We start from the raw sequence: 15,855 nt of genomic DNA on the forward strand, positions 1-15,855 counted from the left end.
GGCTAATCAGATATCTGCCTGCTTCTTTGAAGATAGAAGGATGGATGGATGAATGGTCAGATGCCTGGGAGATGAAGCTCAGATCCTCAAGCCTGAAAGGCCAGCATTTTACTATCTGAGTTGTCAGTCCAGACTCAGATACAGCTTTTAAAATTGAAGTCTGGTTGGGTTGCAAGCACAGTAGGTAGCACCAGTCTATGTTTGTGTGTTAGTCATGAATGTATCATGATTGTATCTGACCATGTCCCAGCATTGTTTGGGACCAGTCACAGGATGGGATATGGGCAAGGCATTTAGGGTAGTGTATGGCTTATAGTCAGTTCTAACACATGCTGGTTAAGTTTTATTTTATTTTTTTTAATTTTTGCTAAATTTGGTGAATTCCAATTAGGTATTTTATGCTAATTGAAAACTTTGTTTGGCAATGGTATGTCAAAAATAATTTTTGTTAATTATTAAACACTAATGGGGATGTCTTTTGGGCTCTTGGGCCATAGATAGAGCTCAATTGATAGAGTGCTTACCTGACATTTACAAAGAACTGGACAGGGTGACACACCCTCACAATTCCATCATCTAGGAGGTGGAAGCCACAGGATGAGAAATTTAGGTCATCCCCAGCTCCCCAGTGAGCTTGAGATCAGCCTTCAGGACATGAGACACACTGATGTCTTAAAATCCGGTTTGTACAAAGGAGAAAAACAGATGGATTGAGTTACTGGTGACAAAACTGTTGGAAATCACTATTTGGTTTCTTCTTTAAAGACCAGTGGTTTTCCACCTTCCTGATGCTGTGGTCCTTTAGTACAGTTTCTCGTGTTGTGGTGATTCCCCCACCCCCAACCATAATATAATTATTGTTGCTACTTCATAACTATAATTTTGCTACTGTTATGAATTGTAATATAAATATCTGCATATTTATTAATTTATTTATTAATTTATTTAATAATTAGATATGCAGGATATCTAATACGCTACACCTGTGAAAGGATTGTTTAATCCCCAATTCACAGGTTGAGAATTTCTGTGTTTTTGTTTTGTTTAAAGATTTATTTATTGTATGTTTATTTGTTTGTTTGTTTATTGTATGTATGTTCTATCTGCATGCACATCTGCCTGCCAGAAGAGGGCATCAGATCCCATTATTGATGGTTATGAGCCACCATGTGATTGCTAGGAATTAAACTCTGGACCTCTGCTAGAGCAGTCAGTGCTTTTAACTGCTGAGTCACCTCTCCAGCCCCCAAGAACCCTTATTTTAAGACTATCTGTTTTGCATTAGGTTGGCAGAGTTTGAACCATGAAGGAAACATTTAGAGAATCTGAGATGCCAAGAATAACAATCTCATGGCAATAATCACAACTGGGAACAGTTTCTAGTTCTGGCTTCTTCAATGTCCCATTATGATATTCAATGGATGAAGAAAAATATGCTAGCAAACAAAATGACAATCACAAATCACACTCCAAAATCATTTGATGACATGGATGGAGTTGAAATGAGGGTGGGGGAACCTACCTGAGATAATAAGGCACTTAAAACACAAATACCAAAGTTCAAGCCCCAGTGTGAGGAGTCCAATAGTAGAACTTGTGCTATAACCAATATTACTGTTCACAGTTGGGTTTGGGGGGTCATGCTCTCTGGAAAGCTTCCCAAGACCTTCCCATTGGCTAAGTTCCTAACACAGATCTGCACCCTCACGTTTTCTCTCTGACCGTATGTTTTGATCTGTCCATAGAACTAGGGATAAATCTAAACTGTACAGACCAGGACCCATGTTCTTCACACCCCTATAGTCACACTCTGGTCCAAAGAAGGCATTTGACTAATACTATGCCAATAGCTATAAGGAGGCCACATCTGGGGTTTTTCTGAAGGCCAGCAATTCTCTTGATTATACTTTCCCTCTTTATGAGGTTGGTAGCTTGCCAAAAGAAAGGAATTGTAAAACTTACTTAGTCTGTGTCTCAGTCTACTTCCTGTTGCTATAATGAAATTCCATATTCTAGGCAATTTACAAAGAATTGCAGCTTACCTAGCTCATATTTATGGGGGCTTGGAAGTCAAGAAAATGATGAAGGCTTCCTGCTGCAGAGTGCATCACAGACAGCTTGTCCTCTTCTCCTCTTCTTATAAAGGCGCGGATGCCACCATGAAACCTCATCCTAATGTCCTCATGTAACCCTGATAGCTTCCTCAAGGCCCATCTTTCAGTACCATCCATCAGAGAAGATTCTAGCACAGTGGCCTGGAACTCACTAGGTAAATGACAGTGGCTGGCCAACAAGACCCAGAGACTCACCACCCTCTCCCTACCTGCACAGAGATTGCAAGAGCATGTTGCTATACCAGGATTCTCTTACGTGAATTCTGAGGGACTGATCTCCTGTTTGCAAGGCAAGTGCTTTCATGGCTGAGCCACTGCTCCAAGCCACTTGATGCCTGAATTCTCTGTAAAAGAATCAAAGATCAGAAAATAAGTTGAGAAGCAGGAGGGAGAGCTATGAGCAGTCTGTCATTTTAACATTTTCCAGAAGGAAAAATTCATAGACTTAGTTGGGGTTAATTTGTTGGACTGCTGACATGGCAGCCTCGTTAAAAGGGTTTGTTTGTTCTCAAACCCACTGTAGATAATTATCAGCAAATTAAAAGGTACAGTGATAAACCAATTACAAAGGAAGAGGTAGAAGAGCCATAAAATGCAGGCACAATAAAGCAAAAATAATTCGAATGCCAGAAACAAATTGTTCTCTGCACAGATTTCAATAGGTCCTTGGGAACTACTGTATTGGAATGAACTGCCACCAGGTTTTCATGAATGCTGCTTCGTGTTCAAACAGACAAGCTCTCACACACCCAGGGGATGCAAGTCTCCTGAATGATTTAGTGTATGACAACTCTAAAACGCTGCTTTTATTTCATTCGTCTTAAGCACATTGTATTTAGAACTATTTTCTTATGTATTAGTGCTGTACTCTTGATTACACTGAAGTTCATGGAACAGCTACCTCTCTGTGAATCCCATACTGTGATCTTCATCCATATGTTGAAATGGAGACACATGTGAGCAGTTCAGGTTAAAGAAAGGGCCAGGACACATGTGGACATTCTGCTAGCCTCAGCTAAGTGAATGGCCATAGAGTATAATGCCATTCAATATGTGGCTGAGTCACTCACTATTGAAGCAGAGGCCCCATGTCCTCTTCTGAGTCACCGTAGATGTTTGAGTGCCATCATTTCCTCTGACCCTTTAGAAATCCTTTCTAGTTTGTTTGTCTTGCTGTGTGTCTTAGTCAGGGTTTCTATTCCTGCACAAACATCATGACCAAGAAGCAAGTTGGAGAGGAAAGGGTTTATTTGGCTTACTTCCACATGGCTGTTCATCACCAAAGGAAGTCAGGACTGGAACTCAAGCAGGTCAGGAAGCAGGAGCTGATGCAGAAGCCATGGAGAGATGCTCTTTACTGACTTGCTTCTCCTGGCTTGCTCAGCCTGCTCTCTTATAGAGCCCAAGACCTCCAGCCCAGGGATGGCACCACCCACAAGGGGCCCTACCCCCTTGATCACTAATTGAGAAAATGCCCCACAGCTGGACCTCATGGAGGCACTTCCCCAACTGAAGCTCCCTTCTGTGATAACTCCAACCTGTGTCAAGTCGACACACAAAACCAGCCAGTACACTGTGATAGAACACTCTGATTAAAAGAAAAAATGAAGGGAGGGTTAATTTAGCTTACACTTCAGAAACAATGGAGGAACACTAGCTAGCTTTCTTAGATAGCCCCAGGCCATCTCCCCCAATGAGATGGGCCCTCAACTATCAAGTCCTGACAGTCCCCACAGACATGCTCACAAGCCAGTTTCATCTAATCTATTCTTCAATGGAGACTCTCTTTCTTAGAGGACTCTTGGACTGTGTCAAAGCAAACAGAGCCTTTCTCTGCATATAGTTAAGCACTAGAACCCCACAACTTCCCAAAGATTTTGATGAGTATCCTGCAAAGCTCTGGTGGCTTCTGCCAAGTCCTGTGAAAGGCAGATGCCAAACTCCCCAAACTGCCATGGTCTTCTAATCTCCTAATGTTCTTGCACTTTACATGAGCTCGTTCTTATCTCTGGCCCACCTTTAATGTAGATCATTTACATATTGGATTCAACTGTGATGTCTCTTCTCTCCATTCACAACCTCAAGACTGATCCAGAAGCTATGTACTCAGTATGTTGGTAGGACACTCTTTGTAATTACTGTGAATTTTTTACAATTTCCTATAAACAAGTGGGGATTTAACGACTTAAACACTTCCAATGGAGTTTCACTGGATGCTTTCCAACAAGAACAACATTTTAAGATGCAAAAAGGATTTATCATTTAACTTAATCACACCCACAAAGTCTCTCTGCACTCTTGACTTTCACCTCCCAGTTCGCAACCCATTTATTACCTGTCTTAGTTAGAGTTTTATTGCTGTGAAGAGACACTATGACCAAGGCAAGTCTTATAAAGGACAACATTTAATTGGGACTGGCTTACAGGTTCAGAGGTTCAGTCCATTATCATCAAGGCGGGAGCATGGCAGTATCCAGACAGACAAGGGCCTGCAGGAGCTGAGAGTTCTACCTCTTCATCCAAAGACAGACAGGAGAAGACTAGCTTCCAAGCAGCAAGGACAAGAGTCTTAAAAACCATGCCCACAGCAACACACTTCTTCTAACAAGTCCACACCTCCTAATAGTGCCACCACATAACCCTTCTCCCAATTCTTACCAGTGTTCAGTGTATCCTTCTAGTATTTCTCTTTTACATGTGTCTACAGTATAAATTGATGGTGATATAATAGACCCAACAAACCCAAGAGATGGTTCTTTACAAAGAAAAAGAAGAGATGAGACCCAAGTTAACATAAAAGAATCAGAGATGAACAGGTAAACATCACAACAGATACCAAAGAAATGCAGAACACTCTAAAGGAATAGTTCGAAAACCCTATACTTGATTCAGTTAGGAAACCTAAAAGGAGGACCTGAAGAGATGGCTCAGTGGTTAAGAGCACTGACTGTTCTTCCAGAGTACTCATGTTCAATTTCCAACAACCACATGGTGGCTCATAAGTATCTGTAAGGGATCCAGCATCCTCTTATGGTGTGTCTGAAGAGAGCAACAGTGTACTCACATACATTAAATCTTTAAAAGGTGGGCTGAAAGTTTGGTGAGTGTGTTGGTGTCTCTCTATTGCTTCACTGGGCTCCCTACTATTGGAGGTGGCCTCTTCAGATTCTATATCCCCAGTATAGTATAGTGAGTCATAACTAAGGTTACCCTCACTGATTCATGGGTGCCTCTCTTCTCCTAGGTCTCTGTCTCATCCTGGAGATGCCCTCTACCTTCTCACCCCCATCAGTTACAGATTTCCATTTTTGTGGCCATCTAGTCATCTCTCCTGTCCTTCCTCACACCTGATCCTGAACCCCCATTCCCCTCCCGTCCCCCTACTTCCCAGTTCCCTCCTTCCATCTGCCTCTTATGATATTTTATTCCCCTTTCTAACTGAGATTCAAGCTTTCTTGCTTGGTCCTTGTTTAGTTTCTTTGGGTCTGTGAGTATAGCACAATACCTGTATTTTATGGCTAATATCCACTTATAACTAAGCAAATACCATCCTGACTACAGGAAATTCAGGCATAGGGGATGGAGCAGAGACTGAGGGAATGGCCAACCAATAACAGGACCAGTTTGAGACCCATCCCATGGACAAACACCAATCCCTGACACTATTAATGATGCTCTATTACTCTTGCAGACAGGAACATGTCATCCTCTAAGAAGCTCCACACAGCAGCTGACCCAGACCGATACAGATATCCACAGGCAAACAGTGGATGGAGCTTGGAGTCTCTTATGGAAGAATAGGAAAAAGGATTGTGGGCTCCGAAGGTGATAAGAGCTCAGCTGGAAGACCAACAGAGTGAAATAACCTGAACCCCCGGGACTCTCAGAGTCTGAACCAAAGAGCAACCAAAGAGCATACATGAGCTGAACTTAGACCTCCCTGCTCACATGTAGCAGATGTGCAGCTTGGTCTTCATGTGGGTTCTAAACTGGAACTGGGGCTATCCCAAAAGCTGTTGACCGTATGTAGGATATGTTCTACTAGTTGAGATGCCTGGTCAGGTCTCAGTGGCAGAGGAAGTGCCTAGCCTCACAGAGATTTGTGGCAAGGTTCAGGGGATACCCAGGGGACTACTACCCACTCAGAAGGGAAGAAGAGGGGGAAGAGGGGAAGGATTGTGGGAGGGAGTGACCAGGAGGGGGGCAGTGAATGGGATGGAAAGTGAATAAGTAACAAAAAAATTAAATTAAAAAAGAATATTATTTTATCACAAAACAGAAAGAAAACCTAAAAGAAATGGATAAATTCATAGATTCATCTGAAACACCACGTTTACCCCAAGAAGAGAGCAATAACTCAAACAGATCTGTTACAAGCAAGGAGCCGAAGACAGCCAGGAAAGGCTTCCAGCTAAAGACCACTTAGCCAGGTGGACTTACAGCAGAACTCCATAAAACTACCAGAGAAGAGCTGCAACTAACACATACATTATTTATAAAGGTTTTTTTAATATCTTTTGTTATTTCATTTTCAAATGTTAAAGGAGATGTAGCATCTGAAACCCTTCAGTATAAGATCTAACTAACAATCTGTAAGCAATGCTAAACCACTTCAAAATGTATACGGAGGTATGGACTGTCTAAAAAGGATTCCAATAGCATAGGGATGAATCAATAAATGGTATTGCATGAAATTAAAAAGCTTCTGCACAGTAATAGGGCTAATCACCAAAGTGAGGATACAGCCTACAGATTAGAAATCAATCTTTGTCAAGTACAGATGGGACCAGAGATTAGTTTCCAGACTGTATAAAGAACTTTGAAAATTAAGCAAACAAACAAAAAAACTCACACCAATCAATCAATAAGTGAGCCAATGAACTGAATAGAGAATTCTCAAAAGAAAAATAGTAAATATTTGAAAATATACTCAACATCCTTAAACATCAGGGAAACATGAATAAAGAGCAGTTTCTCATTAGCATATGTTAATTACACATAAGAATGGTTTCATTATGTCGTCTTCATACATGTGTAACTACTTCAGAATTCCTCTTACTGGTTCAGAATGGCAATCATTAGAAAAAAAATATGAATACTGGTGAGGATAAATGGAAAAAAAAATCATTGCTGAGGGGAATGTAAAGTGGTAATGGCATTATGGAAGCCTGTGTGAGGGTTCTTCACAACACCGGAAATAAAATTACCATGTGACTCAGCTGTAAGACTTCTATGTGTACACGCTGACAGACTCTAAGTCAGCCATGCCACACACCCATTATGCTAATGTTCCATCGTGCATAATAACTAAGATCTGGAACCAGCCATGCCCATTAATGGATGCATGGATAAAGAAAATGTGTTAGGTACATATTCTTTTAAGCTCTAAACAAAAATAAAATTGTATTTGTATGAAAATGAATAGAGTTAGTGATTATTAGGTTAAGCAAAATAAGCCTGTCAGGAAGAAAATGTCATACTTTTTCTTTTATATGAAAAAAATCTAAAATGGTTTATGCCATGAGTGTAGAAAGCTGACCACAAGATGAGGGAGAAAAAAACTTTAAGGGAAAGGGGCAGAAGTTGCTGGAATTCATGTGACATAAAAACCATTAGGGGACAATTTGAGGAAAGGAAACAAAATAGAAGGCATGGGGTATAGGAAGTGGCAGTGGGGGAAGAAGACAAATAAGAACAAAGGCCATGGCATTATATGTATATGATATATACATAAATATACACACACACACACACATATACATATATATGGATATACGCCATAAGGAAGCTCATCTCTTTGCATGTCAACTTGAAAAATTAATACAAAGAAAGCATCACGCCTTCCCTTCTGATGGTTTATGTGCCTGTGGAAAAAAGGGTGTAGAAAGAAGCCACAGATGAACAGCAACCTCTTCTTGGGAAGATGGAAGGGAACTAAGTGTTCCTGGGTTAAAAACTCAACTTTAGCCAGGCAGTGGTGGTGCACGCCTTTAATCCCAGCACTTGGGAGGCAGAGGCAGGAGGATTTCTGAGTTCGGAGCCAGCCTGGTCTACAGAGTGAGTTTCAGGACAGCCAAGGCTATACAGAGAAACCCTGTCTTGGAAAAAAACAAAACAAAACAAAACAAAACAAACAAACAAACCTCGACTTTAGACTTCAAGAAGGTAAATGGGCTATTGCAAGAAGCAACCATGATCTGCTTGTTTTGTTTTGTTTCTAGAGGGTATGATGGAACATAGAGTTGAAGGACATAATGTGGGGGATGGAGAGATGGCTCCTTACACACATGAGAGTACTGGAGAAGACAGAAATCAGAGATGCTCCCTCCTGGCCCTGACCCAGGCTAGCAAGGCTGTGAGGCATGGGCATGCTGGTTGATGCACAGTTTCCAGAAAAAGCAGTGTCTGTGTTTCCTGGTGGTCAGGCAAGTGTGGAGCTGTTGAGATGCAGCCACAGCGGGAGTTTCATACTTTTCTAAGAAAGCCCAAACCAGGAGCACAGACAGACAATGCCCATCCATCAAATATTAGCAGCCTAAGGATTACAGTCCTGGGCAAAGAGGAGTAGACTCACTACATCTCTCTTCTGATGATTACAATTCTACAAGGTATAAGACACAACTCTCTGTGGGCCCTGGAAAGTCCTTAAAGCAGGTAGATAAGAAAGACAAACTTAAAGATGATCCAGTGTGGTAGGATTTAGCTCAGTGGTAGAGCAATTACCTAGCAAATACTAAGGCCCTGGGTTCAACCCTCACCTCCTGAAGAGTGGACAAGGCTGATCAAAGTGACAGTGAGTTTTGTAGCTTTTCTTTGCTTCTGTTGCTTTGACCGGAGGATGGACCACATTGACTGAACTGCACAGTGGATGCAGGGAGCATAAAGACCAAGAAACTGCTTATCTCAGAACAGATTAGGGAACTAAAGGATCCCCAGAAAAAAACACGAAAGAAATCTCTCTCTCTCTCTCTCCTCTCTCTCTCTCTCTCTCTCTCTCTCTCTCTCTCTCTCTCTCTCTCTCTCTCTCTCTCTCTCTCTCTCTCTCTTTCTCCCTTCTAGACCTTGTGCTGACATCAGCTTCATGGACTCACAAAGCATAGGAAAGAAGTTCCTGACATACTGAAAGTAGAAACAATTCCCAACCATGTTTCTTCTCAATTGCTCTGTATCCATGGTAGTTTAGTTGCATACAACTGTGTGACATCACAGTAGGAGAGAGGCTAAGACTCTTAGAGAACTCATACTTCTGGCCAGAAGAACCAGGTACAAAAATACACAGCATCAGAGGATGGGAGAATTTTGTAAAAAGAGAAATAGAGAATTAAATATCGTAACTCTGTGTGAAGCACTAGTAATCCTAGGCTCATGACTGAATCTTGCAGGTGTGGAACAGAACTCTGAACCACTCACAACCCCAAGCTCATCACTGAATCTCCCAGGTGTGGAACAGAACTCAGAACCACTCACAACCCCAAGCTCATCACTGAATCTCGCAGGTGTGGAACAGATCTGAGCAGGAGGTACAGTAAAGGCTTTGAGGGCAGAACTGTGATTAAAACCTCCACTGATCACAGCCAAGACTAAACAGTTGGGATTGGGACACATGCATGGGAATGAAGGTTTGGAGTGAGCAACAAAGGCGTCAACAACTGAATGGACATCCCCTTCCTCCACTGAACATGGACTGGGAACATGATCAGGTTGGTTGTCCATTAAAACAACAACAACACGAGAGGATTTTAATGTGACTCAAGTCTCACAACACAGCACTCAAAAGAATCAAGACACTGTGTAACATTACCCAGTGTCAACTAGGAGATTATCACCAATTTTCAACAGATGACTAAAGGATGCCAACCCTGAGGTGTCTTAGCTGTTGGAATAAGAGCTACATTCTGAAATTAGATAAATGCCTTGTATACGAATGTGAAAATAGTTCTCTCCCTCACTCGCTTCCTTCCTCCCTCACTGTCATGACTGTAGTGCAGGATGGCCTTGGGCTTGAAGTACTTCCTGCTACTGTTTGTCAAGTGTAGGGCTACAGGAGTGTGCCACCATGCCCAATAGCAGCATTCAAGACACCAAAATAAAAAGGAAAGAATAAATGAGCCTAGATATTGATCAACAGTAATTTCCCAGTCTAAGAGAGAGAGAGAAGAAACAGAGAGGGAAGAAGGAAGGAGGAGAGAGGAAGGAAAGAAGAGAGAAAGGGAGGAAGGATATGAAAAAAAGAAATCATGTCTAAGAAAATTGTGGGATGATACTGAAAGAGCTCACATTTAGTGCAGAGAATGGGTCATGGTGGCATGCACTCATATTTCCAGCCCAGACTAGGCAGAGACAAAATCAGCCCTGAGACTCACTGGCCAAGCTAATGTAATTGGCAAACAACAAGCTAAGGAGAGATTCTGCCTCAAAGGAGGTGTGGAGGTGTGCAGTGCTCCTGCAAATGATATCTGAGGCTCTCTCTCTCTCTCTCTCTCTCTCTCTCTCTCTCTCTCTCTCTCTCTCTCTCTCTCTCTCTCTCTTGCATGTGCACCCACACACACATGCATGCACACTCGTACGCACACACACCTCAAAACTAGTTCTAGTATTCATGCCATTAGTACCACAGAATAAGAGGTGAGGGACTTGTGCACAACTAAAATATCAAGAAATAGGGGTAAAAACTTCCTAAATTTTGTGAAAGACAGCATTCTATAAATTTAAAAGTGTCAATGAAACCCAACAACACAAACTCGATGAGAACCATCAAACTGTAACCAAACTGATAAAAAAAACAACTATGAAGTAAATAATATTTAAAAACAGCCACACAAACAGCAAGTGGTAGATACAACACATCAATTTGAATGACTGCTAATTTCTCTAGAGGTTGCATGGAAACCCTAGGACAATGAGAAGCAATACTCTTGAGCTGAAAAGGAGATGTCACCATCCTGTATATACACTGAGGATATTCTCAAGAATGAGGAGATGGACTGAAAGAGTTAACATCATGAAAATAACTATGTATAAATCAGTCTACACAGTCAATCCAATCCCAATCAAAATTCCAGCATCATTCTTTGAAGAAACAGAAAAATATTAAACTGCACACAGAATTGCCAAAGCAATTCTGAACAAGAAAAATAATATGACGAGAAGTATAACTATACCTAATTTCTTAATTAGATTAACAAGCATGGCACTGGCATAAAGGCAGACATGAAGATCAATGGATCAATGTCCAAAACCGGAATTTTCTAATGTTGTTTGCAAGAAAATGAATGCAACTGTACCTAATCATATTAAATGAATCCTATATAAATCATATCGATTTTATATAAATGCATAGAATATATATGTGAGTATGTATGACACAAAAGTAGAAGGTAAACTGTCAAGGAGGACAGAGGGACCTAGTAGAAATGGGAGGAGGCCGGAGGGAACATGCTCAATGCACAAAAATGTCCTTATGTAATATAACCAAATACAGTGGATACATAGGGTCACTTTTTAAAAATCTCACTGGAGAGATTACTCAGCAGTGAAGAACACTTGCTGCTCTTGCAGAGAACCACAACATACATGGTAGATGCTCACAACCACCTGTAACTTCAATTCCAGGGGAATCCCACGCCCTCTTCTGGCCTCCACAGGCACTGCATGTCCATGGTACACATACAAACAAGGAGAAATACTGAAATACACATAAAAATAAATAGAAAAAAAGAAAACTTATGTTGACACAAAGTTTTACTTGTATGTGATTAGCTCAGTTGTACTCATAATCACTCCAAAGCAGGAGCAATAGATTAAGCTTTTATTAAAGATAGATGAATATTTGGTAGCCTAAACATCATATACCATTGAGAATGAGGACAGTTTGCTCAGGTTGAAGGTCAGAAGGTGTAATTAACAATGCCAAAGCAGCACAAGGGAATTTTGAGAGATGACAGCAATTGTGAGCCTTGGATATTGTGGTAATTAGACAACTCTCAATCTAATTCTCAAAACACAGAGCTAAGACCAAAACTGTGATTTAGTCCTATGCAAATATAAAAATTTTAAAGTCTCTTAAATTTTCTACATCATGTGTTCATCTCTCAAAACTATACACACAATATTTAAAAGCTGAATGTTGACTGAACTCTCCTAAATTTAAATATCTAAAGAGTCACCCAGGGAACTCACCTTGCAATGTGGTATTAGAAACTCTTGCAGTGTAAGTCAGGTTAGCATATACCATACTTCTGTTATCTACATAAACAGATTTGGATTTTCTGGTCTGGCTCATATGAGATCTATGCCCAGGAAAAAAAAAAAAAAGGAGCTGGATTCCTGCTGGACAGTTCTACTACCCAGCACCTCTCACTAGAGAAAGCCAACGTGACCAGAGTGAGTCGCAAGGACAGTGGAGGTGGAACCCAAGTGCCTTGACATTTTTCAAACTGTTCACAGTGTGAGACCACTGGGCCTGAGCCCCAGGGAGCCAGATCATGCCACATCCTTCCTTTCAGCCTTCCAGCTTTAGAACTGCCCAAATGCCAAGTGCAAACATGGGGTGGAGGAGGAGGAGGAAGTCGCCTTTGCCTTAGTGCCGTGCTCAGCGATGTATGTCGGAGATGACACCTGTTCAATGCACCAGGTAAACTCTCCACTCCTATTCTTGGCTTCTTTCAGGCCGGAAGTTAGCTCAGGTGCTCCACCTGGCCAGTCTGTACATCCTGGACACATTTCCTCAGGCCTTGCTTCCCCCAAGCTATGTTTCAGGTTCAGTGGTTCTTCAAACACCAGAAGACACCTCTGCCTTGGCCCCTCCTAGGAGGGTGTTCCTCACTTTGCTCAGTAACTTCCTGAGAAAAACAATGGATGCAAATCTCATTGTTACCAATCACACAGCATAATAAATGGGCAGGGAGTGCCTCATAAAGCAAGGCCCAGTTGGCTCCTTCTACAATTTGAAGTCTTCTTTTGTAAAGAAACAACCTAGACCCCTTCTGAACCACAAGCAGGTATGAGCACACATGTTTGCCAATCCCTCCAGCCACTAAGTCTGTCTTAGCACAAAGTTGTTTGGGGGGTAGTTAGGCATTCAAGTTATTGCTGTACATCAGAACCATTTCTAGGAGCCTTGTCTTACAGTTATCTCTCTCCTCTCTGTTCTTCTTTCTGTCTCTTCCATGCAGAAGCCCCCATAGATTCATCAGGATCCTACTCATAGAACACAGATTCCCTAAAGGGGAAAGTGTGACCACAACTCCATTGGTGAATAATACACTTGAAGGATGTGTGCAGTAAGTAAAAAGAAATTGCTAGATTGTTAGGACATTAAATAGTGGATACTACTATGACTTAGTTTTTTTTTCTCCCTTTTTTTGGTGTGTGATAAGTGACTACTGAATTCTTAGTTACAATTTTAGAAGGTCTATTTGTTTTTATCTTATGTGTTTGAGTGTTTTGCCTGCGTGTATGTTTATGTACCATGAGTATGCAGTGCCCAAGGAGGCCAGAAGAGACTTCATCTGAAGCTGAAGCCACCAAGTGCATGCTGGGAACTGAACCCTAGTCCTCTATAAAAGCAGTAAGTTCTCTCAACTGCAGAGCCATCTCTCCAGCCCCCTAGAAGGATCAACCTACTGACCCAGAGAGAATCGAGTACAGACCTGTATTAGCATCCTCCAGATTTCTCCTTCTGGGCTTCTGGTGTATTGGACAGTGCTGCCACAATCAGAGTGGATCTCTCTCATCATCCCCAGTCACTATCCCCTATGTCACCTCTCTCTGGAAACTCCCCCACCGATACACCCAGAAGTGAACATTGACAGCCACATTGACAGCCAAAAGCAACCATCAAAGAAGGTGATGAGGTAAGGAGGCGGGGCGTTCATGGATGCGACTAGTGCATTTACAGAAAAGGGCTAAGAGAGGCTCATTTTCCTTTCAGGTGAAGAACAGAGAGAGTTCCGTCTGTGTGAGCCTTTAGCAGATGTGGCATTTACTTGGTCACCTTGAACTTCCTAGCCTCACAATGGTATAAGTTTCTTTTGCTTATAAATAGATTTGTGACAGCTTCATGAATAGCTTAGTGCTCACCCTAAGCTATCCAGTTTTCCATTGGTCCAAGAAAAGAGGCTAGGTCAGGGAAACCAAAGTAACCCTCTGACCTTTACCAGCCATAAGATCACAACTGTTTTATGACCTTCATATGCCTGTGGGTCTCTTACTTTTCAGTCCTCATCTCACAGCAAACCAACATTCTAAATTTTACCCCTTGCTCACATGAAATACAATTTCTAGGTGACTGTATAATTCCTATCATTTTATCAAATTGATAAAATGATATGCATTAACATGACATATCATGAAATATTCATGACTTTGGATTTTTGTCTGTATTCAGTTTGAAACCCAGATATTTTCTTTTTGGCATTCAGGTGTTCCTATTTTCCTCTGTTAAGCTGTTATCCCTAAGTGCTAAACCTCTCGTGCACAATGCAAACAACAGCATTGCACACAGGAATCCAGAAATGGACCCTTTCCAAGGCCCAGTCAGCTCGCTATGCTTCATCCAACTGTGGACCCACACCTTTGAATCAATAGAAGCCAGAGTTCTAACACCTGTGATCAATCCATTGCGCTTGTATTGTTCATGGTATTTTCACTGCAGCCTTTTGAACTGGGAATTATTATCCTTGTGGTGCACAGAGGAAAAATAAAGCACAGGACTTTGTGACGATTTGTCCAAAGCCTCTTAGACCAGAAAGTGGCCATTCGGACCTGAGTTGCATGGCTTTGAAGCCCATAATTAACTAAGTCACAATACCTGCAGTTACAGCAGAAGCTCATAGCTTTGTCTCCTGACATTTAGATGGAAGGAGATTGGACAATTTGGGGACTTAAGAGGATATTTCCCACATAAAACACTTGCCCCATGAGCAAAGTTCAAGCCCAAGAACCATATTAATAAGCCAGGCAAGATTTGATACTTCTACACCTAACACAGGGACTATAGGGGGCTCCACTGGCCAGCTAGCCTAGCAGCAAGTTTGAGGCCAGTGAAAGAACTTGTCTCAAAAACAAAGTGGACAACCAGTGTTCTAGTTTGTATTCTCTTCCTATGATAAACACTATAATCAAAAGCAGCCCAGGGGGAGAGGGGAGGGCTTATTGTAGCAGATTATGATTCTTCATCAAGGGAAGCCAAGATAGGAACTCAAGACAAGAGGTTAAAGCAAGTCTAGGGAGGAAAGTTACCTACCGGCTGGCCTCTTGCTTCAGCTCACCTACTTCCTGCGTAACCCATGAGTACTTACCCAGGGTGGCACTACCCAGTGGGCTAGGCCTTCCTCCATCTATTATCAGTCAAGACAATGTGCCATAGATAAACCTACAGGTCAATCTGATAGAGATGATATCTTAGCTGAGTGCCACACCCACTCCAGTGGAGTCCGAGTGACAGCAGTCCTAAGGCAAAAAGCTTCAAAGAAGCTAGTCTCCTGGAGCCCCCTTGACATTCTCTAACTCAGAAGTGGTCCAGATTTGTCCTTGTGATAGTCGATGGATGGTCTCGTGTGCTTTCTTTCTGTATCGTTTTAAAAGTGCCCTCATGGAATGATTTGACTAATAGTTAAGCTAAATTGGACGTTGCTATCTGACTTCCACCAATGTTCCAATATCCTAGTCTATGCTAAGCCAAACCTCGGCCTGGAATTTCATAAAGAATGTTACCCATTTAGACTAATTGCCTCCAGCA

At 41.8% G+C, this 15,855-nt stretch overlaps 1 long non-coding RNA gene across 3 annotated transcripts; it reads left to right on the forward strand.

The window, feature by feature from the left end:
- Positions 1–9,327: 9,327 nt before the first annotated feature.
- Positions 9,328–14,865, forward strand: LOC116085100. 3 transcript variants are annotated; one of them, XR_004116423.1, is made up of 6 exons: positions 9,328–9,377; positions 9,497–9,814; positions 12,620–12,747; positions 13,289–13,396; positions 13,590–14,133; positions 14,537–14,865. It is a non-coding gene; the product is annotated as an uncharacterized LOC116085100 (long non-coding RNA). The 3 variants fall into 3 exon arrangements; XR_004116421.1 differs by having other exon boundaries at positions 9,373–9,814; XR_004116422.1 differs by having other exon boundaries at positions 9,373–9,814; positions 13,597–14,133.
- The last annotated feature ends 990 nt before the right edge of the window (positions 14,866–15,855 follow it).

The sequence above is a fragment of the Mastomys coucha genome, unplaced genomic scaffold (genome assembly GCF_008632895.1).
Source record: "Mastomys coucha isolate ucsf_1 unplaced genomic scaffold, UCSF_Mcou_1 pScaffold9, whole genome shotgun sequence".
Classification (NCBI taxonomy): Eukaryota; Metazoa; Chordata; class Mammalia; order Rodentia; family Muridae; genus Mastomys; species Mastomys coucha.